Source organism: Aquarana catesbeiana, linkage group LG11 (genome assembly GCF_042186555.1).
Source record: "Aquarana catesbeiana isolate 2022-GZ linkage group LG11, ASM4218655v1, whole genome shotgun sequence".
Taxonomy (NCBI): domain Eukaryota; kingdom Metazoa; phylum Chordata; class Amphibia; order Anura; family Ranidae; genus Aquarana; species Aquarana catesbeiana.
The window spans coordinates 231256934-231281320 of NC_133334.1; the positions used below are offsets into that span (position 1 = coordinate 231256934).

General features: G+C 46.4%; 1 pseudogene; it reads right to left on the reverse strand.

Moving 5' to 3' along the window:
* Positions 1 to 1589: 1589 nt before the first annotated feature.
* Positions 1590 to 24035, reverse strand: LOC141112552 (F-box/LRR-repeat protein 8-like; annotated as a pseudogene).
* Between the last annotated feature and the right edge of the window lie 352 nt (positions 24036 to 24387).

Here is a 24387-nt window from a genome sequence, read left to right on the forward strand (position 1 = left end):
CATCCACTTTACCAACCGTTCAGTGTCCGCCACCCCTCTCTGCCAATCCCTCCACTGGCATCCCATTGCCCAACAAATAAAGTTTAAAACATTAAAAATAATATACAAAGCCATTCACAATTTTGTGAATGGCTTTGTATCACCGATCTTGACTCCAAATATCACCCAAACCATCCTCTACATTCCAAGCCTTGTCTCCTCCTCCCATGCTCATCTCCAAGACTTCTCCAGAGCCTCTACCATCCTCTGGAACTCCCTACCCCAATCTGTTCAGCTATCCCATACTCTGTCCACTTTTAGGCAATCCCTGAAAACTCATCTCTTCAGGGAAGCCTATCCTGCCTTCAGCTAATAACCAAATCTTCTACTTCCCTCATCACTTCATTCCTCAAAGTTATTACCTTTTGTTCCACCAGCCCCTCCCTTTAGATTGTAAGCTCACAGGCGCAGGGCCCTAATCCTCTTGTAATGTTGCTGTATTGCCCCCTTTTATTTTGTAAAGCGCTCCGCAAACTGTTGGCGCTATATAACTACTGTATATTGATAATAATGATCAGTAAGGTCTCATACACATGAACACATTGCAGCACTTGTGCGCACTTGCTGCATACAGCCACCAATACAAATGAAGGGCTGTACATGTTTCTTGTAAATGCTTATTGCTTCTGCATTAGTGTTTACCCAAACACATATAACCATTCACTTGTATTGGCAGCTGTACACGGTTGTAAATTTAACAATGCATAAAAGAATAAAACCATAATAATAATAACAAGAAGAAAAGAAATGTGCCCCAGTGGTGAAGGGCCACTCTACATTGCTGGTATTACACTGGTAGTAAGTGGGAGGTGTACCATCCTTACAATGGAAGTCAGTGTGAAGAATTATTTTACTTTGGTGATTAGAGGGAACAATGCCCCCTTACAGACAGCTAAAAAGGCTCTAGAATGATTTGTTCAATATCCGGTGGGACATTTATCTGCCACAGTTCAAGGAACTCTCAGCAATCTTTGGAGGAGCCACAGGGTTCCATGGAACCATGGTTAAGAAAGGCTGCTATATAGTGATCAGATCAATTGTCATGTTATAAAAAAAAAAAATCATTAGACACATGCTATATCATACAACTGTAGCTGCCATACAGTGTTGACAATAGTGCTTTTTTTTTTATTTATTTATTTTTTTTACATTACTGCACAAAATTAAAAGGAGTTATGTGGTCACAGCATACACTATTATTTCAGAATATCAGCATTGTAATAACAATAGTTATTTCTGATAATCCAATATAATCTTTCATGTTGTGAGTGCTGCCTCTCTGCTGGCCGTCTCTTTACACATTATCCCGCATGCTTTGCAACTTCTCCTCTGTTTACTTTCAAGTTCTAAGGACTACATATCCCATGGTACCTTGTAGCCATCATTCAGTGATTCCTGTACTGACTCCGCTTCCAGAAAATCCTCCTCTCAGCACCTCTGTAGGTCAGAAGACAGGCTCTGTGAAATGTTTGACATAGCAGTGCCTACTTACATGACATAGTGAATAGGTGTCACAAGGAGAAAGTGTGTGGGGGTCGTGACAGAGTGAGTTTTTTTTAAATCAGAAAAAATATGTTTATTGAATAAACCACGACGTGCACATCAAAAATTATACATACACAAAATGAGGTATGATACGAAACAGAAACAAAACACAAAAGTTACATAAGAAATGACACTCAGCACTAAAGTGGTATGCGTTTACATAGGAAAGCTGAACGCCTGTTTAAGGATATGCATGTGGTAACGCTTCAAATATGCTAGCTTTTTTCTGCCAGGCATTGGCAGAAAAAATGCTGATAACGGTGTGTAAGTCTATGCGTGTACACATGTATCGTGTTCAGTGTAAGTGCCTTCTACTGCCCAGCATCTTAATTTATTCTGGCCATTGGAATAAATTTACATGTGCACTTATGCACGTTTAGATGCATTTTTGCACATAAACACTGATAATTTTTTCGCCAAACACAGGTTTTGGGCATTTATTTATTTTTTTCCTCTGAGTGCTGTGTACAAATTTGCATATAAACGCCTGCATGTAAATGGCCACATTAAATAACATACAACTGTGTTCGTGGCAAAAAAAAAACGCCCTTAGCAGCAGTATTTTTATGCCCCTCTGCATGAGGCCTAAAGCTGCCCATACAGCAGATGGATAGAATTTCAAACAAAAATTCTTATGAAAAGTCTTATGAAAATTGCTACGAAAATTCGAAGAACATTCTCATAATGTTTGAATGGCATTCGAAAGATTTTGTTTGCTTTTCACATTTGATTTTGGAAAGAATGGATTTTACCAAACGAAAACCAAATACACTATTAGAAATTTGTTTTGAGAAAAATTATCCATCCTGCTCCTTCACATTTTCTTGTCACTGTGGATGAAAAGGAATGTCGATTTGACCCACTAATAATTGGAAAAATGAACAAACTTTCTTAGAACATGCTTTTCCTAAGGATTTTCGATCAAAAATCTATGGCCAGATTTAGCAGCGTTTTCTAAGTTGCGTATATACGAGGCCTAAGTGTTACCAATTACTTATCATGAATGTACTGTATAATTAAAACAAGACATATTTGATATAGATATGCAGTATTACTAGGATACTACCGTAGGTACTTCAAATACTTCTACACTAGATACTTCAAATCACCTGTCAGTCATATAAACTCTTTGCAAATTGAGTTACTTGAGAGCAGTTCAGGAGCAGATTATATTGTACCCTTTGAGATGGGTCATGCTGGAGGGTATGAATTCATATACAGTATGTAACCTGGACAAAAAGTTGACTTAGGTCTCTTGCACATGAGAGGTCGGATTGGGTCTGTCTGTCCGTTTTTCAGCCAGACATGATCAAACCCTCCATTCTTCTCAATGGAGCGCCAGATGTCAATGGACTTGGGACTGTTTAAACCCGGCTACCTCCAGGCCCAATCCGGCAAAAAAAAATGGAAGGGGATCCGCTCTCCGTTTGGCCGGAACGGACAGCAGTTGGGTGTAAACAGACAGCTCGTCAGAATGGGCAAAAACCTGTCATCCAGCCGATGCACTCAGTTCAGCAGGGGAGTAGCATACATTAGCACATACAGGTACATTCATTTGGTGGAAGCACCACGTGCGGCAGGATACTGAGGCCAGAGTATCCAAACAGACACATGGACAACACAGCAAATGAGGATTTTTGAAGCTGGGTGGGATGAGCCTGATGGCTAAGAAAATTGTTTTGGTTTTTGATATACAGTACTTTAACATTTAGCAAGAATATGCACACTTTATCACATAAGGCGTTTTTTTTGTCTCTAAAATTCTATTGTTTTTCAGATGGTGGTTGACAATTGGTTGCCTTCCAAGGATAACTTTCCTTATCAACTTTTAGTGTGTATTTTTTTAAACGAGGACAGTGTCTTAGAAAAGCCTTAAAAACCATCAGAGCTAACTACGCAGTAGCAGTGGATTTCCTCCAGCTGAAGGCAATTTTTCGCTATGTCAATCAAAGTTGAGTTGAGTCCACTAGAGGAGGTGGTCTGTATCACAAGCTTCCTGAGAGTTTTCATATAGTGGTCACTGACAAATGCTAGTTGTCTTGTCAATTCATTGCAAGTGTTGAGCTGTAATGTAGATACAGGGATATTCAGCTTTAGGATTCGTAGAATTTTCCATGCTAGGATAGTATGGTCAAACTCTATAGCCACAGACAGAGAAGGTTGGTGTTGACAAAGTTCTCCCCAAACCTCATCAGAAATAGCATATTTTTCTCAAGACGTTTACACAAGATATCCAGATGTTTAAAGGGTGGCCTTTCTGGCTTCATCAGTTCTCGGAATACATCTTCTGAAAGACTGGAACAAAAGGCACCTAGAACAGTCAGTTTGGGACACTTTTGTAAGACCTCTATAAGAGTTTCAGGAGTCACTTTGCAAACTAACGTTCTATTGTTGATGTACAAGCTATGGAGATTTGGACTTCCTGTAGCAATGAGCCTTGTAAAACCATCACTGAGAGTAAATGGAAGTTTTCTTAAGTCGATGTGATGGAGGTCTACCTTGCTTTCCTTACGACACAGATCCATTAACCTGTCCAGTATTCCTAAGCCGAAGTAAAATAAAGGGTTCTCCCACAACATATGATGGTCAAACTGTAACCTCTTTATTTCTATTTGCTTCTTTGGACTGGTCAAACACAATCTTCAATTGTCTAATCTGACCAAGGAAATTTTTCAAGACATCTAGGGACTGTAGCTGATCCTCTGTTATCCAGCTAAAAGAAAAGAAAATACAGGATGTGACTGAAATATTGATAGCGTTACCTGCACACAGTACATCTTAGGAACAATTAACAAGAACAGTTACTCTTGATGAATGCAGGATGATGTGCTAGTTGCATGAGTGACATGTTGGTCCTTTGTTTTCCATCCAAGCCCTCTTGTCTACATAGTACTAGCATATGGTGCATATTTGGCATCCCTTTCTTTTCTCAGTAAGAATGCCAGAACCTACATATGCATGTTGAATACTGTGGTTAATACCAGGTGGCATCATAACCAGATACCTTATTGGTTAGGGGTGGGGCTCGACCTTGTATTTGCTTTTAGGGTAGAAACAGTTTTAATGTGGCAAGCATGGCTTCTGTGGCTTTAAGCATAAGGTCTTAAAGAATAAGTATCCTTATAACGTTTAAAAATTATTTTTATTCCATACAGAAGTCTCCCTTACCTGGCCCTTGGGGCACTATTCCTCTCACTGTCAACTAACATCATCAATGTGGCACAATTTCTCCCACTGACACCAAAAATGGGGCACTATCCCTCCCAATGATATCAATGAGGAATAGTGCCCCATCATTGATGTCAGTGGAAAGAATAGTGCCCCATCATTGGTGTCAGTGGAAAAGATAGTGCCCCATCGGTGGTGTCTGTGGGAGGAATAGTGCCCCGTCATTGATATCAGTGGAAAGAATAGTGCCCCATCATTGGTGTCAGTGGAAAGAATCGTGCCCCATAGGTGGTGTCTGTTGGAGGAATAGTGCCCCACCATTGGTGTCAGTGGAATGAATAGTGCCCCATTGGTGGTGTCAGTGGGAGGAATAGTGCCCCATTATTGATGTCAGTGAAAAGAATAGTGCCCCATCATTGGTATCAGTGGAAAGAAAAGTGCCCCATTGGTGGTGTCTGTGGGAGGAATAGTCCCCAATTGTTGTAGTCAATGTAGGAAGGAATAGTGCCGCATATCAGAGGGAAGAATAGTGCCCCAAGGGCCAGATAAAGGCAAGCGAAGGGCCTCATTCGGCCCCCAGGCCACAGTTTGGAGACCACTGGTTTATATCAAAGCATATTCATGTGTTAGAATGGCTCAGTCAAAGTCCAAACCTAAATCCAATTGAGAATCTGTGGCAAGACTTGAAATTTGCAGTTTACAGACGCTCTCCATCCAAACTGACAGAGCTTGAGCTATTTTGCAAAGACAAATGAGCAAAAATGTCACTCTAGATGTGCAAAGCTGGTAGAGACATCCCCAAAAAGACTTGCAGCTGTAATTGCAGCAAAAGGCGGTCCTACAAAGTATTGACTCAGGGAGGCTGAATACAAATGCACCCCACACTTTTCACATATTTATTAAAAAAATGTCAAAAGCATTTATTTTCCTTCCACTTCACAATTATGTGCCACTTTGTGTTGGTCTATCACATAAAATTCCAATAAAAGACATTTATGTTTTTGGTTGCAACATGACAAAATGTGGAAAATTTCAAGGGGTATGAATACTTTTTCAATGCACTGTAAGCATACAGAGCTGCTGCAAAACTATTACTGTATGAGTGAACAATCGGCATTGCTTCTTCATTCATAATAGGAGAGTGTATGGGGCATGCATGGAGTGCACTATGAAGTATAGGAGAGTGTATGAGGATGCATGGAGTGTGCTATGGAGTATAGGAGAGTTAATGGGGCATGCATGGAGTGCGCTATGTAGTATAGAGAGGTAATGAGGATGGGGCATGCATGGAGTGCACTATGATGTATGGAGGGGTAATGGGGCATGCATGGAGTGCACTATGAAGTATAGGCGAGTTAATAGGGCATGAATGGAGTGGGCTATGTAGTATAGGAGATTGTATGGGGCATGCATGGAGTGTGCTATGGGGTATAGGAGAGTGTATGGGGTATGCATGGAGTGCGCTATGGAGCATAGAAGAGTGTATGGGCCATGCATGGAGTGCGCTATGGGGTATAGGAGAGTGTATGGGGTATGCATGGAGTGTGCTATGGAGTATAAGGGAGTGTATGGGGCATGCATGGAGTGCGCTATGGGGTATAGGAGAGTGCATGGTGCATACATGGAGTTTTCTATGGGGTATAGAGGAGTGTATTGGGCATGCATGGAGTGTGCTATGGAGTATAGGAGAGTGTGTGAGGATGCATGGAGTGTGCTATGGCGTACAGGAGAGTGTGTGAGGATGCATGGAGTGCACTATGGAGTATTAGGGAGTGTATGGGGCATGCATAGTGTGTGCTATGGGGTATAGGAGAGTGTATGGGGCATGCATAGTGTGTGCTATGGGGTAAGGAGAGTGTATGGGTACGCATGGAGTGTGCTATGGAGAATAGGCGAGTTAATGGGGCATGAATGGAGTGGGTTATGGAATATAGGAGAGTGTATGGGGCATGCATGGAGTGTGCAATGGTGTATAGAAAAGTTAATGGGGCATGAATGGAGTGGGCTAATGAGTATAGTAGAGTGTACAGGGCATGCATGGAGTGTGCTATGGGGTATAGGAGAGTGTATAAGGATGCATGGAGTGCACTGTGGAGTATAGGAGAGTTAATGGGGCATGCATGGAGTGCACTATGGAGTATACGGGTTCCGTTGTCCCGGCTTCGGGCTCCCCCGGACCTTTCAAGTTCTCCCCTTCGGGGTCCCTCCCAGGCTGAGCCTGAGGCAGCAGTGTAAACAAGAGGAGGCGAACCTCCTCCGAGTCCTAGCTTCCTGGCACTGTCAGAGCGGCGCACCACCTCCCCCATCCATCCATGTGCTCCGACTGCATGGGTCTGGGCAAGCTGGCGTGGTAACTTAAGTAGCCACGCCCCCGCTTGCCATACTTGGCAAATCAAGGCAAGGAGAAAGAGCATGTGTCCTCCTTGTCCAATAGAAGACAAGGAGGACAAAATGAGGCAAGGGGGGACGCTCTGTTGTAGGGGGAAATTCGTGAATGTCCCGGGAAATTCGGGACTATTGGCAACTATGCATGCATGCATGCCACATTAACTCTCCTATATTCCATAGTGCACTCCATGCATCCTTATACACTCTCCTATACCCCGTAGCACACTCCATGCATGCCACATTAACTCTCCTATATTTTAGGGACACTTTTTTCGGCTGTAGGCGGAGTCACATTATAATCAGGGGGCGGGGCACGCGTTAGGTGCAGTATAGGAAAGTAAAGATGCGGCACGCTGAAAAATAGGTGTGGTTTACGTGAATAGTGGGCGTGGCTTAACTGGGCGTATCTCAACAGGGGTGTGGTTAGAGTGAGATAAATGAGGGATGGAGCGGGAAGGGGGGGAGAGGGATGGAGGGACAGCAGCCCCAGATCCTACACCACACTAGAAATGTGTATTCCAGAGTTTAACAATCAGCAGCTAAAGATACTCCAAACCTGGTGTTAGCGCTTCAATCATCCCAGCATCATGGTTGTTATGGTGTCAGGATAATTGAAGCGCATTATTTCTATTACATTGTAATATAGAATTAAATCATTCAACTCACCATAATGCAGAATAGGTGGGACCCCTGAGTGTGTGACCTGCCACGTTGCCTGCCACCAGGTGCCCCCAGCAGAGTCCGTCCTTGCATCAGGTGCCCCCAGCAGAGTCTGTCCTTACATTAGGTACCCATAGAAGCAGAGGCCCTCCTTTACAGATCTGTGTCCCTGGCAGCAGAGCTCCTCCTTACATCTGGTGTCCCCAGCAGCGGAGCCCTCCTTTACATCTGGTGTCCCTGGCAGCGGAGCCCTCCTTGCAGATCCCCCAGCAACAATGCCCTCCTTACTTCAGTGTCACCAGCAGCTGGCAGCCCTCCTTAGAGCGATCTGTGTCCCCAAACAACAGAGCCCACCTTACTTCAGTGTCCCTGGCAGTGGCAGCTGAGCCCTCCTTACAGAGCGATCTGTGTCCCCCAGCAGTGCGACAGCTACAGTTCCCGGCTTTCTCGTGTGTTCAGTGGAAAGGGAAGCAGCCAATTGGCTGCCCCTCCCCACCGAACACAAGGGGAATGTTTTTTCCTAAAACGATCCAGATTTTCCCGGGACAAAGGCAAAATCCTGGGAAATTAATCGGGATGAGCTCCGATCGGGACAAGGGTCCCAAAATCGAGATTGTCCCGGGGAAAAAATAAAAATAAAAAATACAGTTGGCAAATATTCAGTCATCCTGACACCATACCAACCATGGTGCCGTGATAATTGAAGTGCATTATTTCTACTACATTGCAAAGAAAAGAGAAAGAAAGAGAGAAAGGGAAGGAAAGACAGAGGGAGGGCAGAAAGAAAGAAAGGACAGAAAGAGCGAAAGAGATAAAGGACAGAAAGAGCGAAAGAGATAAAGGACAGAGAGAAAGAAAGGAAGAAAGAAAGGACAGAGAGAAAGAGAAAGAAAGGACAGAGAGAAAGGAAGAAAGAAAGGACAGAGAGAAAGGAAGAAAGAAAGGACAGAGAGAAAGAGAAAGAAAGGAAGAAAGAAAGGACAGAGAGAAAGAGAAAGAAAGGACAGAGAGAAAGAGAAAGAAAGGACAGAGAGAAAGAGAAAGAAAGGACAGCGAGAAAGGACAGAGAGAAAGAAGGACAGCAGGGACAGAAAGAAAGGACAGAAAGAAGGACAGAGAAAGGACAGAAGGACAGAAAGAAAGAAAGAAAGAAAGAAAGAAAGAAAGAAAGAAAGAAAGAAAGAAAGAAAGAAAGAAAGAAAGAAAGAAAGAAAAAGAGGGAGGACTGAAAGAAATAAAGGACAGAGAAAGAAATGACAGAAAGGACAGAGAAAGAAAGGAAGAAAAGAAAGGAGGAGGAAAAGAAGAAAGAAAGAAAGAAAGAAAGAAAGGAAAAAAGGACAGAGAGAGAAAGAAAGAAAAGAGAAAGAGGACAGAAAGAAAAAGAAAGAAAGAAAGGACAGAGAGAAAGGACAGAGAGAAAGAAAGAAGGACAGAGAGAAAGGACAGAAAGTGAGGACGAAAAGAAGAAAGAGGGGAAGACAGAGAAAGAAAGGACAGAGAAAGAAAAGGGAAGAGGGAGGACAGAAAGAAAGGAAAAGAGGGAGGACAAAGAGAAAGGGAAGGAAAGACAGAGGGAGGACAGAAAGAAAGAAAGGACAGTGAGAAAGAAAGAAAGGACAGCGAGACAGAAAAGGGAAAGAAAGGAAAGAGAAAGAAAGGACCGACATTGGGTGTGATAGAAAGCGACAGTGAGCACGGCCTTGATGGGTTTATTTTTTTTTGGGGGGGGGGGGGAGATAGGAAGTGGCAGTGGGTAACCCCCTTATGGAGACAAATAGCTGATGGTTTTTTGTTTTAGGAAAAAACATTCCCCTTGTGTTCGGTGGGGAGGGGTAGCCAATTGGCTGCTTCCCTCCCCACTGAACACACGAGAAAGCCGGGAACTGTAGCTGTCGCACTGCTGGGGGACACAGATCGCTCTAAGGAGGAGTGCCAGCTGCTGGTGACACTGGAGTAAGGGCAGACTCTGCTTCTAGGGGCACCTAATGTAAGGGCAGACTCTGCTTCTAGGGGCACCTAATGTAAGGGCAGACTCTGCTTCTAGGGGCACCTAATGTAAGGGCAGACTCTGCTTCTAGGGGCACCTAATGTAAGGGCAGACTCTGCTTCTAGGGGCACCTAATGTAAGGGCAGACTCTGCTTCTAGGGGCACCTAATGTAAGGGCAGACTCTGCTTCTAGGGGCACCTAATGTAAGGGCAGACTCTGCTTCTAGGGGCACCTAATGTAAGGGCAGACTCTGCTTCTAGGGGCACCTAATGTAAGGGCAGACTCTGCTTCTAGGGGCACCTAATGTAAGGGCAGACTCTGCTTCTAGGGGCACCTAATGTAAGGGCAGACTCTGCTTCTAGGGGCACCTAATGTAAGGGCAGACTCTGCTTCTAGGGGCACCTAATGTAAGGGCAGACTCTGCTTCTAGGGGCACCTAATGTAAGGGCAGACTCTGCTTCTAGGGGCACCTAATGTAAGGGCAGACTCTGCTTCTAGGGGCACCTAATGTAAGGGCAGACTCTGCTTCTAGGGGCACCTAATGTAAGGGCAGACTCTGCTTCTAGGGGCACCTAATGTAAGGGCAGACTCTGCTTCTAGGGGCACCTAATGTAAGGGCAGACTCTGCTTCTAGGGGCACCTAATGTAAGGGCAGACTCTGCTTCTAGGGGCACCTAATGTAAGGGCAGACTCTGCTTCTAGGGGCACCTAATGTAAGGGCAGACTCTGCTTCTAGGGGCACCTAATGTAAGGGCAGACTCTGCTTCTAGGGGCACCTAATGTAAGGGCAGACTCTGCTTCTAGGGGCACCTAATGTAAGGGCAGACTCTGCTTCTAGGGGCACCTAATGTAAGGGCAGACTCTGCTTCTAGGGGCACCTAATGTAAGGGCAGACTCTGCTTCTAGGGGCACCTAATGTAAGGGCAGACTCTGCTTCTAGGGGCACCTAATGTAAGGGCAGACTCTGCTTCTAGGGGCACCTAATGTAAGGGCAGACTCTGCTTCTAGGGGCACCTAATGTAAGGGCAGACTCTGCTTCTAGGGGCACCTAATGTAAGGGCAGACTCTGCTTCTAGGGGCACCTAATGTAAGGGCAGACTCTGCTTCTAGGGGCACCTAATGTAAGGGCAGACTCTGCTTCTAGGGGCACCTAATGTAAGGGCAGACTCTGCTTCTAGGGGCACCTAATGTAAGGGCAGACTCTGCTTCTAGGGGCACCTAATGTAAGGGCAGACTCTGCTTCTAGGGGCACCTAATGTAAGGGCAGACTCTGCTTCTAGGGGCACCTAATGTAAGGGCAGACTCTGCTTCTAGGGGCACCTAATGTAAGGGCAGACTCTGCTTCTAGGGGCACCTAATGTAAGGGCAGACTCTGCTTCTAGGGGCACCTAATGTAAGGGCAGACTCTGCTTCTAGGGGCACCTAATGTAAGGGCAGACTCTGCTTCTAGGGGCACCTAATGTAAGGGCAGACTCTGCTTCTAGGGGCACCTAATGTAAGGGCAGACTCTGCTTCTAGGGGCACCTAATGTAAGGGCAGACTCTGCTTCTAGGGGCACCTAATGTAAGGGCAGACTCTGCTTCTAGGGGCACCTAATGTAAGGGCAGACTCTGCTTCTAGGGGCACCTAATGTAAGGGCAGACTCTGCTTCTAGGGGCACCTAATGTAAGGGCAGACTCTGCTTCTAGGGGCACCTAATGTAAGGGCAGACTCTGCTTCTAGGGGCACCTAATGTAAGGGCAGACTCTGCTTCTAGGGGCACCTAATGTAAGGGCAGACTCTGCTTCTAGGGGCACCTAATGTAAGGGCAGACTCTGCTTCTAGGGGCACCTAATGTAAGGGCAGACTCTGCTTCTAGGGGCACCTAATGTAAGGGCAGACTCTGCTTCTAGGGGCACCTAATGTAAGGGCAGACTCTGCTTCTAGGGGCACCTAATGTAAGGGCAGACTCTGCTTCTAGGGGCACCTAATGTAAGGGCAGACTCTGCTTCTAGGGGCACCTAATGTAAGGGCAGACTCTGCTTCTAGGGGCACCTAATGTAAGGGCAGACTCTGCTTCTAGGGGCACCTAATGTAAGGGCAGACTCTGCTTCTAGGGGCACCTAATGTAAGGGCAGACTCTGCTTCTAGGGGCACCTAATGTAAGGGCAGACTCTGCTTCTAGGGGCACCTAATGTAAGGGCAGACTCTGCTTCTAGGGGCACCTAATGTAAGGGCAGACTCTGCTTCTAGGGGCACCTAATGTAAGGGCAGACTCTGCTTCTAGGGGCACCTAATGTAAGGGCAGACTCTGCTTCTAGGGGCACCTAATGTAAGGGCAGACTCTGCTTCTAGGGGCACCTAATGTAAGGGCAGACTCTGCTTCTAGGGGCACCTAATGTAAGGGCAGACTCTGCTTCTAGGGGCACCTAATGTAAGGGCAGACTCTGCTTCTAGGGGCACCTAATGTAAGGGCAGACTCTGCTTCTAGGGGCACCTAATGTAAGGGCAGACTCTGCTTCTAGGGGCACCTAATGTAAGGGCAGACTCTGCTTCTAGGGGCACCTAATGTAAGGGCAGACTCTGCTTCTAGGGGCACCTAATGTAAGGGCAGACTCTGCTTCTAGGGGCACCTAATGTAAGGGCAGACTCTGCTTCTAGGGGCACCTAATGTAAGGGCAGACTCTGCTTCTAGGGGCACCTAATGTAAGGGCAGACTCTGCTTCTAGGGGCACCTAATGTAAGGGCAGACTCTGCTTCTAGGGGCACCTAATGTAAGGGCAGACTCTGCTTCTAGGGGCACCTAATGTAAGGGCAGACTCTGCTTCTAGGGGCACCTAATGTAAGGGCAGACTCTGCTTCTAGGGGCACCTAATGTAAGGGCAGACTCTGCTTCTAGGGGCACCTAATGTAAGGGCAGACTCTGCTTCTAGGGGCACCTAATGTAAGGGCAGACTCTGCTTCTAGGGGCACCTAATGTAAGGGCAGACTCTGCTTCTAGGGGCACCTAATGTAAGGGCAGACTCTGCTTCTAGGGGCACCTAATGTAAGGGCAGACTCTGCTTCTAGGGGCACCTAATGTAAGGGCAGACTCTGCTTCTAGGGGCACCTAATGTAAGGGCAGACTCTGCTTCTAGGGGCACCTAATGTAAGGGCAGACTCTGCTTCTAGGGGCACCTAATGTAAGGGCAGACTCTGCTTCTAGGGGCACCTAATGTAAGGGCAGACTCTGCTTCTAGGGGCACCTAATGTAAGGGCAGACTCTGCTTCTAGGGGCACCTAATGTAAGGGCAGACTCTGCTTCTAGGGGCACCTAATGTAAGGGCAGACTCTGCTTCTAGGGGCACCTAATGTAAGGGCAGACTCTGCTTCTAGGGGCACCTAATGTAAGGGCAGACTCTGCTTCTAGGGGCACCTAATGTAAGGGCAGACTCTGCTTCTAGGGGCACCTAATGTAAGGGCAGACTCTGCTTCTAGGGGCACCTAATGTAAGGGCAGACTCTGCTTCTAGGGGCACCTAATGTAAGGGCAGACTCTGCTTCTAGGGGCACCTAATGTAAGGGCAGACTCTGCTTCTAGGGGCACCTAATGTAAGGGCAGACTCTGCTTCTAGGGGCACCTAATGTAAGGGCAGACTCTGCTTCTAGGGGCACCTAATGTAAGGGCAGACTCTGCTTCTAGGGGCACCTAATGTAAGGGCAGACTCTGCTTCTAGGGGCACCTAATGTAAGGGCAGACTCTGCTTCTAGGGGCACCTAATGTAAGGGCAGACTCTGCTTCTAGGGGCACCTAATGTAAGGGCAGACTCTGCTTCTAGGGGCACCTAATGTAAGGGCAGACTCTGCTTCTAGGGGCACCTAATGTAAGGGCAGACTCTGCTTCTAGGGGCACCTAATGTAAGGGCAGACTCTGCTTCTAGGGGCACCTAATGTAAGGGCAGACTCTGCTTCTAGGGGCACCTAATGTAAGGGCAGACTCTGCTTCTAGGGGCACCTAATGTAAGGGCAGACTCTGCTTCTAGGGGCACCTAATGTAAGGGCAGACTCTGCTTCTAGGGGCACCTAATGTAAGGGCAGACTCTGCTTCTAGGGGCACCTAATGTAAGGGCAGACTCTGCTTCTAGGGGCACCTAATGTAAGGGCAGACTCTGCTTCTAGGGGCACCTAATGTAAGGGCAGACTCTGCTTCTAGGGGCACCTAATGTAAGGGCAGACTCTGCTTCTAGGGGCACCTAATGTAAGGGCAGACTCTGCTTCTAGGGGCACCTAATGTAAGGGCAGACTCTGCTTCTAGGGGCACCTAATGTAAGGGCAGACTCTGCTTCTAGGGGCACCTAATGTAAGGGCAGACTCTGCTTCTAGGGGCACCTAATGTAAGGGCAGACTCTGCTTCTAGGGGCACCTAATGTAAGGGCAGACTCTGCTGGGGGCACCTAATGTAAGGACAGACTCTGCTGGGGGCACCTGGTGGCAGGCGATGTGGCAGGTCACACACTCAGGGGTCCCACTGATTTTGCATTATGGTGAGTTGAATGATTTAATTCTATATTACAACGTAATAGAAATAATGCGCTTCAATCGTCCTGACACCATAACAACCATGATGCCGGGATGATTGAAGCGCTAACACCAGGTTTGGAGTATCTTTAGCTGCTGATTGTTAAACTCTGGAATACACATTTCTAGTGTGGTGTAGGATCTGGGGCTGCTGTCCCTCCATCCCTCTCCCCCCCTTCCCGTTCCATCCCTCATTCATCTCACTCTAACCACACCCCCGTTGAGACACGCCCAGTAAAGCCACGCCCACTATTTGCGTAAACCACGCCTATTTTTGGGCAACTATGTGCATGGAGTGTGCTATGGAGAGTTAATGGGGCATGCATGGAGTGCTCTCAGGAATATAGGAGTTTTTGGGGCATGCATGGAGTGCGCTATTGAGTATAGGAGAGTGTATGAGGATGCATGGAGTGTGCTATGGGGTATAGGAAAGCATATGTGGCATGCATGGAGTGCACTATGGGGTATATGAGAGTGTATGGGGATGCATGGAGTGTGCGATGGGGTATAGAAGATGCATTGTGTGCTGTAGAAATGTATGGGGAATAGGAGAATCTATAGGAAACATATGGAGTGTGCCATGGTGTATAGGAGAGTATATAAGGAGCACACAGGGGGTGCAGAAGAGGAGATTGGATGGGTTCTGGGCTTCCTATCAGTCCCCATACTATAGATATAGATGAGGGGTCAGTGTGGATAAACGGCACTTCCGTATTTACATGTGATCGCTGCGCTACATGCCCCTGCCAAGTCCAGGCTTCTTCTTTTTCCTCCTCCACCTGGCACAAATTCATCCTGGAACTTGTAGTACCACCAAGTATCTCAGTGTCCAGATGGGGACTATATCCCCCACAAATCCCTGCAGTTCCCAGCAGCCCTTCGCAGCTCCCTGGGTGGGCTTTCTCACCCCAGGATATTCTGCCACCAATCCTTGCCCTCCTGCTGTCTGAGTGGTCGGTGGGACCGCCATCCAGCAGCTGCAGAGTCCTCTTTCTCCTCTTCTCTAGCCCAGCAGCTCTGGCAGGGAGAAGTAGAGAGTGTGCAGGGTAAGCCGTGTGTGTGACGACCCATCATGCAGAGGGACAAAGCAGCACCACTGCCCAGGCTGCAAAAGCAGTAATATATTAAAAAAAACAGTACAGGGATTTAACCGCTTCAAGACCAGGCCTTTTTCTGACACTTGTTTCTTACATATTAAAATCTGTATTCTTTGCTAGAAAATTACAAAGAACCCCCAAACATTATATACATTTTTTAGCAGAGACCCTAAAGAATAAAATGGTGGTCGTTGCAATATTTTATGTCACACTGTATTTGCGCAGCGGTCTTTCAAACGCAATTTTTTGGGGAAAAATACACTTCAATGAATAAAAAATTAAAAAAAAAAAAAAAACGAAACAGTAAAGTTAGTCCAATTTTTCTTTTTGTAGAATGTGAAAGATGATGTTACGTCGAGTAAATAAATACCGAACATGTCAAGGATTGAAATTGCACAAACTTGTGGAATGGCGCCAAACTTCGGTACTTAAAATCTCCATAGGCGACGCTTTAAAAATTGTTTTATGGTTACCCATTTAGAGTTCCAGAGGAGGTCTTGCGCTAGAATAATTGCTCTTAATCTAACAATCGTGGTGATTCCTCACATGTGTGGTAGCACGGAGGGATGGGGCGCTTTAAAAAAAAAAAAAATATTATCTTATTACTTTTATTTTTTACACTGTCACTTTAATTATTTTTTTTTAATCACTATTATTGCTGTCACAAGGAATGTAAACATCCATGTGTCAGCAATAGTCACGTGTCAGGTATTTTTTTGGAGGGTATGACTAAATTGATAAAAACACCGGGGTTAGTAGTCAAGGATTACAGCTCATAGCGAATCAAAAACCCGTCCCACCCATCAGGATGGGGTCCCTCAACAACAGAATCTAAATAAGAATGAATGAACCGCACTAAGTGCCGCAAATATTAAATAAATATCACATTTGAAGCTGATGCAACTTTAAATTGAAAAAGTTGCTAGAAAGGCCCATACAAATTATTTGTACCAAAGTTTAAAAAACTTTAAGCAATAAAAGTTCCAAATAAAGTGCTCGTGCTCTACAAAGTGTATGCGGTTCCATGCTTGATAAGTGCTTACAGAACGGAGCCCCCACATAGATGTGAACTCACCCCTCCAAACAGACCAACTATTTCTAGTTTGGTCAATCACACATGTGGGGCAGTCCTCGTGGGTCCTCTATGGACTGGCGTGGTTTGGGATGGATGTTCCTCATATGAATGGATATGACAGAGAAAACCTCATTCCTCTATGGACGAGCGTTGTTTGGGGCAGATGTTCCTCATGTAAATAGACATGACAGAAAAAGCCTCATTGCGCAGCCACGTTTAAAAGATTTATTCCAGATAACAAGACATAGTAATTAAACTCACATGTAAAGGTGCCTAAAAGCCTGGCACCCGGTGTGAACAGCAGGTAAGTTCCCAGGAAATCTGCCCATAGGCAGTAGTAAGCCGCCGCTACGGTGTACTGGTCGATTTGCGAAGACGCTGTAACGCAGGCCAACCTCTACGGATGTCAGCCAAACGGGCCGTCTTCAGGAAGTTGCTTAAACGGAAGTTTGATTTCAGCCGATTGGCTGAAATGACACTTCTGGTCCCGGAAATCGACCAGTACAGCGCGGCGGCGGCTTACTACTGCCTATGGGCAGAGTTCCTGGGAACTAACCTGCTGTTCACACCGGGTGCCAGGCTTTTAGGTACCTTTACATGTGAGTTTAATTACTATGTCTTTTAAATCGGGAATAAATCTTTTAAATGTTGCTGCGCAATGAGGCTTTTTCTGTCATGTCTACTTACATGAGGAACATCTGCCCCAAACAACGCTCGTCCATAGAGGAATGAGGTTTTCTCTGTCATATCCATTCATATGAGGAACATCCATCCCAAACCACGCCAGTCCATAGAGGACCCACTGGGACTGCCCGACATGTGTGATTGACCAAACTAGAAATAGTTGGTCCATTTAGAGGGGTGAGTTCACATCTATGTAGGGGCACCAAACTAGCAGATGGGAATGGTGCTGCGCTGATCCCAAAAGGTATATATAAATCAACTAAAAATAAAGTAAAGCAGCGTGCTACAGTGCTCAAACTCTGAATATATAACCAGCCCAGAAAACATCGGCATAGGGTGTATGGCCAGTGGGTGCAATAGTATATAAAAATATAAAGTGATATAAAGTTAAAATTGCAGAAAATATTCTCAAAGAGTGAACAAACCGTATAACCAAATTTGTGCATGTAAATAAAATACAGTATACATCATAAACAATAAATCATGCAGTGTCACTCAGAAGCGTGCATCTACAGGTGTATGGATAACCCAATATGCAGCATATAATAGTAGAAAAAAATTACAATGTTACACTGTGCGTCCAGAGAGATCACAGAGCGTACTTGGTAATCCAAAGTGTCCTGTGCAAACAAATCTGTGCTCAAACGGTTACACACAGACATACATACAGTCCATAAAAAGTGACTCGTGCAACAAAGTAAAAAATCTTCAAAAGCTCATCGGTTCTTAAGGTGCGAATCAGTGAATCAGTGCAAAACAGCAAAAGTTCTTCATAGACTAATCACTTGAATGGGTGGAGATTGAGAGGTGTGTAGACCAGAAAGGGTTACTGGGTCCTCTCCATGCAGCAATCCTACACTAGTAGGTAGTGGCCCCTTACCTCATTATACTGAGGTTACAGCATAAGTAAGACACCGCTCAACACAGCTTCTCTGGGGGTTGGTCCTGGGTCCTGGACAGGGTCTCTATATGCCCAAGATCCCCAAGGAGCAGGGCGGCCAAGGAAGGAAGGGGATGCCATATAGTGTAGTAATTTTTTATAAAACAGGTATGCTTTATTGATAAACAATAGTACTCACACAGTGTCTGACACAAAGCGCATCTATCCAACGAGCGGCGAGCTCGTACGCTTCTGTCAGTGGAAGGTGCCTGTCCCGTCCCTATGCGTGGTGTCACGTGACTTCATCAGGGGATGTGGGGGCTCCGTCCTGTAAGCACTTATCAAGCATGGAACCGCATACACTTTGTAGAGCACGAGCACTTTATTTGGGACTTTTATTGCTTAAAGTTTTTTGATGTTTGCTACAAATAATTTGTATGGGACTTTCTAGCAACTTTTTCAATTTAAATTCGCATCAGCTTCAAATGTGATATTTATTTAATATTTGTGGCACTTAGCGCGTTCATTCATTCTTTATTTGGTATTATTTTGCACTTGCAAAGTTTTTATTCACTGCAGCTGTCTATTTATTTGGTATCACGTTATTCGCACTAGTATCCAGACTTCTTTGGCGCTTTGGATTATTTCTATTAACAGAATCCAAATACTCAAAAAATAAAACCTGAGGGTCAAGAAGACACCACCCAAATAAGTAGCTGTAAAGTGAGGACCAACTGCAGCATTTTTGAGTTTTTTTTTTTTGGGGGGGGGGGGGGGTCTGGGATCTATAAGGCCCCAAATCCCTCCATTGCATTTAAAAGTAGTCAAAACGGCAAGATTGGCATTTTTGAATGCTGACTTTTTTTTTTAAAAAAAAGCTGGTGCTGTTGTCTGCCAAATAAACCGGAAGTGACGTTGTGACGCTGCTTCTGGGTTACTATATCTTAAGAGACACAATGAAAGCCGATTCTGGCTTTTGTTTGTATCCGGCCAGCCGGCGGACGTGTTGGCTGATCGCTGGGGCCACCCGGTGGGATGGGAGAGCCCATCACATAGCAGCGGGAGGCGACGTCCCCTCCCGCTGCTTGTGATGACAATTGAGCAGCTGTTTAGCCGCATTGGTTGTCTTCATAGGAAAGCCGACCGTCGGCTCAAAAAAAAAAAAACAGTAGCGGGGTGACGCCTGGAGCTGCATATCTCCCTGGTACAACCACTTGTAGCAGAATGACATACAGGTATGCGATTTTGCATCAAGTGGTTAAAATGCAACTACTATAAAGTATTTCAATTTGGCTTACTATCAGCCTCGTAGGTTGTTGGTCAGACTGGAGCAATGTGTCCCATGTTTCCAAATGCATGACAACATTGAACAGTAAGGTGTCCATTTTATTCTATGAGGCCCCTTCTCATCTGAGTGATGTGCTGTCATCCCAGAGAAGTACAGACACTTCTTTGGGGCAGATCACATGTTTTTAGCCCAACAGAATTCAATTAGAGCGCCTGAAAAACACACTTAACACGTGTTTTTGTGCCCAACAGCCAGTCTCCTCCTCCAAGTCACCTCCTTCCAATTGGCTGAAACAAAAGCCCCCTATACCTGAACATGCATGAAAATCACATGTAAACACAACTGAAGAAGCCGACACTCACATGTGCACCTAGCTTTAGCATGTTGTAATTCAGGCAGAACTGGCCAATCAGTAGCTGTGTCTAAATGGTAATCATATTTTCTGCAGCAACCATGTGATCAGAGTCTCAGCAGCACTGGAATGAGCGATTTCCCAAAAAGGATGCAATTAGTCTTTATTAACTGCTTCCGGAGCGTCCCACACATATATACTGCGGCAGGGCGGCCCTTCAGAGCAAAATCGTGTCCCTGTCCTGTACATGATTTTTCTTTCTTTGGGTCGGGGCGCCCCCCCCCAGCGACCCGCTGTAATTGGACACATCGGGAGCCAATCAGCAGGAATGCCGGTCTGCCTATGTGAACAAGGCAGATCGCCGTTCTCTCAGAGGGGAAGATAGAGATCTTGTGTTTCTGCTAATCAGGAAAATGGATCTCTGTCTTCCCCCAGTCAAATCACCCCCCCCCCCCCCATAGTTAGAAAGCACTCCCAAGGAACACATTTAAACGTTTGATCGCCCCTGATGTTAACCCCATCCCTGCCAGTGTCATTAGTACAGTGACAGTGCATATTTTTAGCACTGATCACTGTATTGGTGTCCTTGGTCCTCAAAAAGTGTCACTTAGTGTCCGATTTGTCTGCCGCAATCCGGCTAAAAATCGCTGTTCGCTGCCATTACTAGTAAAAAAAAAAAAATTCCATAAAAATATCCCATAGTTTGTAGACAGTATATGTAGCAGAATACATATTGGATTAAATTGATGAAGAAAATGTAATTTTTTATTGGATATGTTTTATAGCAGAAAGAAAAACAATTTTTTTCCCTCAATTGTCAGTCTTTGTTTATAGCGCAAAAAAAAACAAACAAAAAAAACGTAAAGGTGATCAAATACCACCAAACAAAAACTCTATTTGTGGGGAAAAGGGACATGAATTGTATTTGGGTACGTCACACAACTGCGCAATTGTAAGTTAACGTAACGCAGTGCCGTATCACAAAAAAATGGCCTGGTCATGAAGGGGGGGGGGGGGGGGGGAATCTTCTGGGGCTGAAGAGGTTAATCTTGGTTTCATGTTCTGTTATATCACTGAGGATCATTTTTAATAACATTCTTGTAATGATAAGGTAGAGATCTACATGGATATTATTATTATACAGGATTTGTATAGCGCCAACAGTTTACGCAGCGCTTTACAATATAAAAGGGAGACAATACAGTTATAATACAATAAAATAGAAGAGGATTAAGAGGGCCCTGCTCAGAAGAGCTTACAATCTAATAGGGTGGGGCTACACTACACTCCAAAGAGCACCAAACACATTTCATACACAGTCCAAGACCTCTCAATAGTGATAATTGTAATCTGTTGCTACATGAAACCACACCCTGGTTTTTACTGTGGTCCTTTTTTAATCTAGCCTAAAACGCATTTCAATACTGTCCAGTTAAAGGGGATGTATAGCTAAAATATTGTTTTATAGAGTCGGGATAGGTTAAAAGCCCCGAGTTATTTTTTTACTTTCTTGCTGTTTGTATACCATTTGTCAGATTTCCCTTCACTTCCTGTCCCAGAGACAGGAAGTTAGAGGAAATCTCCCCAAATAAGGATAATTCTCTTCTTAGACAGATGTCCCAGGAACAGGTGCCTCCTTTGGAAAAATGTCTTTTACCTTTAGTTTTTGGAGACAACTCTAGCGTTTTGCATTTCCCCTGACAGCAGGCATGAGGATAAAGAGAGGGGTGAATTTTCCCAATGGGGACCCAGCACAGCAATAAAAGCCTGACAGAGGATCCAACCCTTCCCCCATGTCACTCTGAACTGAAAAAAAAAAAAAGTTTTCCCAAAGACTTTAATCATGACCAGCATCATACATCTGTGTGTATTACATACACACACAAATCATTTCCCTCCCTGAACTAAAAAACACACAAATACTCCTGCACTGCCTAGATATGACTTTTTCTTCTCAGGAGCTGCCAGCACACACGGTTTGTGTTACCACTAGGAATGCATCAACAGTTTTTTTTATCCACAAGTACCAGTATCGATACGTTCGGTCAAGTACTCGCTGATACTTTGCAGTGCGATTTGCATCCAAATAAAATGAATGGGTGCAAATCGCACTGCAAAGAATTGCAGCGGCTCCCCACCCCCTTCAGTGGTTCGAGCCATCCACTGAACCCCCTGGATGGAAGAAGCTTTATTCTGGAGAAAGAAAAATTCTGATAAGAGAATTAGTCTCTTATCACACAGAACAATCTAGTAGTGTGACCTCCGTGTGTTATAGTGAGGGGGGAAGAGAGAGAGAGAGGGGGGGGGGAGAAAGAGAGAGAGAGAGAGAGAGAGAGAGAGAGAGAGAGAGAGAGAGAGAGAGAGAGAGAGAGGGGAGAATGAGGAAGAGAGAGAGAGAGGGGGGGGAGAATGAGGAAGAGAGAGAGAGAGGGGGGGGAGAATGAGGAAGAGAGAGAGAGAGAGAGAGGGGGGGGGAGAATGAGGAAGAGAGAGAGAGAGAGAGAGAGGGGGGGGAGAATGAGGAAGAGAGAGAGAGAGAGGGGGGGAGAATGAGGAAGAGAGAGAGAGAGGGGGGGAGGGAAGAATGAGGAAGAGAGAGAGAGAGGGGGGGGAAGAATGAGGAAGAGAGAGAGAGAGGGGGGGGAAGAATGAGGAAGAGAGAGAGAGAGGGGGGGGAAGAATGAGGAAGAGAGAGAGAGAGGGGGGGGGGAAGAATGAGGAAGAGAGAGAGAGGGGGGGAGAATGAGGAAGAGAGAGAGAGGGGGGGAGAATGAGGAAGAGAGAGAGAGGGGGGGAGAATGAGGAAGAGAGAGAGAGGGGGGGAGAATGAGGGAGAGAGAGAGAGAGAGGAAGAGTGAGGGGGGGGGGAAGAATGAGGAAGAGTGAGGGGGGGGGAAGAATGAGGAAGAGTGAGGGGGGGGGGGAAGAATGAGGAAGAGTGAGGGGGGGGGAAGAATGAGGAAGAGTGAGGGGGGGGGAAGAATGAGGAAGAGTGAGGGGGGGGAAGAATGAGGAAGAGTGAGGGGGGGGGGAGAATGAGGAAGAGTGAGGGGGGGGGAAGAATGAGGAAGAGTGAGGGGGGGGAAGAATGAGGAAGAGTGAGGGGGGGGGAAGAATGAGGAAGAGTGAGGGGGGGGGGAAGAATGAGGAAGAGTGAGGGGGGGGGAGAATGAGGAAGAGTGGGGGGGGAGAGAATGAGGAAGAGTGGGGGGGGGGGGGGGAATGAGGAAGAGTGGGGGGGGGGGGGAATGAGGAAGAGTGAGGGGGGGGAATGAGGAAGAGTGAGGGGGGGGGAGAATGAGGAAGAGTGAGGGGGGGGGAGAATGAGGAAGAGTGAGGGGGGGGGAGAATGAGGAAGAGTGAGGGGGGGGGAGAATGAGGAAGAAAGAGTGAGGGGGGGGAGAATGAGGAAGAGTGAGGGGGGGAGAATGAGGAAGAGAGAGGAGGGGGAGAATGAGGAAGAGAGAGAGGAGATAAGGGGGCTGTGTGAGGAGTAGAGATGGAAGGTCTGTGGTAATTCGCCCCCCCCCCTTGTACTTACAGACAAACCGGGAAATATCTTCTTTCCCCCAGTCATGTGACAAGGGGATAGAGTGAGTGAGAACGGGCACCCTTCCCTCACTGCACAGCGGCGCTCTTTATTGCCACCTGCAGGCTGGAGGGTGAAGAACGCCGAATCCTCTCTCCAGCTCTCTTCTCCGGTCACCGGACATTACAGCCTCCGCGCGCCCGTGTGGCGGGGGGCCGCCGGGGGATGGTCGCGTTTACTCTGATTGGCGGAAGCGGCGGGCGGATAACGGTTATGCCGAGCACGAGAGGGTTGAGCGGCGCCATTTCTTCTGCGGTTTGCCAGGGAGAAGGCGTGTCTTATCGGCTGTCGTCACTGAAGAATCACAGCGCCATCCAGCGGATTTTTCGTAGATTACACCGATCGGAGATCTAGTAAGTGTCATTAGTACCGATTGTCACCTTACCAGTGAGATCGGGTCCAGTGTCGGGAATCGGGATGTGGGGGGCAGGTCAGGCGGCTTCCTAGGGCTCCAGGGTAGGGGGGAGGAAAAATCCGGATCCAATAGCTGTCTGTTCCTCCAGCAGGAAAACTTCCACCCTGCGCCCCATAAAGAGGAAGGTTGAGTGCGGGGAATGGGATGCAGAGCTGGGGATGGGATCCCGGGGGAGGGTCAGGATGGACAGAGTGGGCGGTACTATGTGGAGAGAGAGCCCAGAGAGGAGAACTCAGGGGAGGGGCTCAGCATCGGATCAGCAGCACCGCTGACACAGAGGCAGCATTATGTGTGATTGTTGTACTTCTGTCCCCGCCTTGTGTCAGTGACAAGAGCGACGCTGACGCCTCTTCTAAACTGCTATCTGCATAGTTCCGCCTCCCAGCACGAGGTCTGGCTGCCGATTGGTCTGCTGCTCTGTCACTCAGCTGTGCACCCGCCTTCTCTCCATTCTCCAAGCTGTGTGAGAAGTACAATGTGCTGATTGGAGAATGAAATGTGTGCTGGAGCAAGAGTGGGAGGAGTCAGAGCCCCTCTTGTCACAGTTGTACACAGAACCCGGATTACCATCAATAGGGAATATGTGGAGGAGAAGTGTTGCCAACCGTCAGTATTTTTACTGGCAGCCCAGGGGTGTTGCTAGGTCTACAAAAGACCCGGGGCTAGAGCCCACAGTAACAA